Raw genomic sequence first — 2,231 nt, 5'->3', positions numbered from 1 at the left:
AAAAAAAAAAAAAAAGCAGCAGCTGGAAACCCAAACATTTTCTGACTGGTTTTATTGGGTTTAAGGAATTCTTAGAGAAAAAGAGTTAAAGGTATAGTGCAGATATTTTTCTTTTAAGTAGGGTTCTGTGAAAAGGTGATGAACAATCAATATCTTACCTGTTCTGGATAGATTTTTGAATGGCTAACCTGAGCATGATCAAGACCAGAATGGATTTTTGTAGTTTTAACCAACTCCATCGTTTTCACAGTTAATTGTTATTTTGGCAAAGTTAGATGATATTCCAGCTTGGAAAGCTGCGCTACAGCTAGCTTGCCACAGAATTCTATGTAAATAAGTGTCATTCGAAGTCGATGACGTAAAGATTTATAATATATCTGCATGAACCACTGAAGTTTYTGAGATTGGAGCTGTTTAAAGACTGCGGATAATCCCCTTTTTGTCTCTGCTTCACTCAGATTAGCTGTTAGCTTACTTGTCTGTTGAGGATTAAACTCTAGGTGGTGTCTGACTGAGCTGCGACTAGATTAGGAAAGCAAAATTGTGAGAAAACGGACAATTTTTTTAAATTGCAGTTTTGCTGAATTCTGAATATTTGCGACCAGCAAGCTGCGCCGACACATTCAGAAAACTACAGCTGTTTTTGCGTGCACGAATTGTAAAACTACTCTCGTCTGGGCTCATCATTTTATTGCCCACGTTATTCTCATCTGAGTTCGGTTCGTACCCTCCTCAGCAGACGACCCTACATTTAGACTGAAGKTTTTAAATCATTATAAATCGTGTTTTTGTTTTTACCTGGATCTGTTCGAGCCTCCTGTGCAGGTTTCAAAATAAAACGAGACGAGTTGGAGATGCCCGCAATGACTCTTAGGAAAATTTGTGGTTCCAATGTTGAAAAACCTCAACCAATAAGATTGCATGACTTGAGACATTTTGGAGACTTCATGTCGCAGCTCTGTATAATTCTGACCTAATTGTTCAAATAAAGGTTGCTCAGTTATCCATCAACAGGTAAGATGCTATTGTTTTCCACAGACCCCATTTCAAGAGATCTAAAACCACTTTAATTTGTTTACCTTCGAAGGATTATTTTAATTCRATTTAATGTAGAYGTTTTGGTGCTGAGTTTCACACTTYGCCTTTATTCTGTCTCATGACAGGCAGACAAACTTTGATTCTCGTTCCAATAATCTGCATTTTTTCCTTATTTGATTTTTGCCCTTGAAAGGTTGAAATATTTATTTTACTTTGAAGCCACAGTTTCTCACATTCCCCAGTTTACTACCAAATTTGTCTCCACTCCTTTTGAAATGCGAGTGAAGGTCCTAAATGTGTTTTTTTAAATTATTTTAACCAACAATCTCAGCTCAACACATCAATTCTTTACACAAATTTAAAACTCAGCCATGATTGTAAACCGTTTCACTGATGGCAAAAGAAGTTGAAATTTTGTGTGTGTGTGTGTGTGTGTGTGGAAACGAGGCCATTTTTTGAGCACAGATCCTACATATCCTTTCATCCACGCTCTGGATGACTTTGTGCATTATCCTGCGTTAACGACACGATCTGAGGAAGGATCGGAGTGCGGCGGCAGATTTCTGTAAAGGTCTGCTTTCTGAGAAGATCTGAGACGCCCACTAGAGGTTTTGTGATTTAAATTGGCAACATGATGGTGCCGTCACTCCTGCAGATGTCTTTGAGTGGAAAAGAAAAGTGTAGTTTTTGCTTGGAGGAAAAGAAATGTTGAGGATGCTTTAAATTTTTGTCTATGAAGATGTAAAAATTTACTCTAGCCTTAAACAGAGTGGGGGTTTTTCCTGCTTTTTTGTTTTGTTTTGTTTTTTTTTTTGGCTGGATTAAGGGGAGATTTTTATTTAGACGTCATCAAAATGTACTTCTTCACATGAAAACTGAAATAAAGATACAGTTCTCCTGAAAGAGAAGGTTGGCGTTCCTCATGTTTGTGAGTTCGGAACCTGCAGGGTTTGGTTCTTCGGGTTTACTCTGCAGCAGATGTGGACAGGTTTGTTGTGTTTGAGCCTTATCAGACTAATGTGTGTTGAGTGAGACCAACTTCTGATGGAGATGAAGATCTAATAGTTTTGTTCTCATTTCTTAATTGGTCTCTGCTGTTTTACTTACTGTCTACTCAAACTGTAGCATCTGAGTGTCAAAGAAAACAAAAAACAATTTTGTCCACAAAAAAATTAAATATGACTGTACGATAC

At 37.5% G+C, this 2,231-nt stretch overlaps 1 protein-coding gene across 1 annotated transcript in view; it reads left to right on the top strand.

The window, feature by feature from the left end:
- oxsr1b (oxidative stress responsive kinase 1b) overlaps window positions 1–1,946 on the top strand; it is a gene marked incomplete in the record, with an annotated part of 51,645 nt that extends 49,699 nt beyond the window's left edge. Inside the window, 1 exon segment of the mRNA XM_014002174.1 lies at window positions 5–1,946.
- Between the last annotated feature and the right edge of the window lie 285 nt (window positions 1,947–2,231).

The sequence above is a fragment of the Austrofundulus limnaeus genome, unplaced genomic scaffold, assembly GCF_001266775.1.
Source record: "Austrofundulus limnaeus strain Quisiro unplaced genomic scaffold, Austrofundulus_limnaeus-1.0 Scaffold12, whole genome shotgun sequence".
NCBI classification, from domain to species: domain Eukaryota; kingdom Metazoa; phylum Chordata; class Actinopteri; order Cyprinodontiformes; family Rivulidae; genus Austrofundulus; species Austrofundulus limnaeus.
The sequence above is the reverse complement of the archived record's forward strand: the minus strand, read 5'-3'. Positions and strand labels throughout refer to the sequence as shown.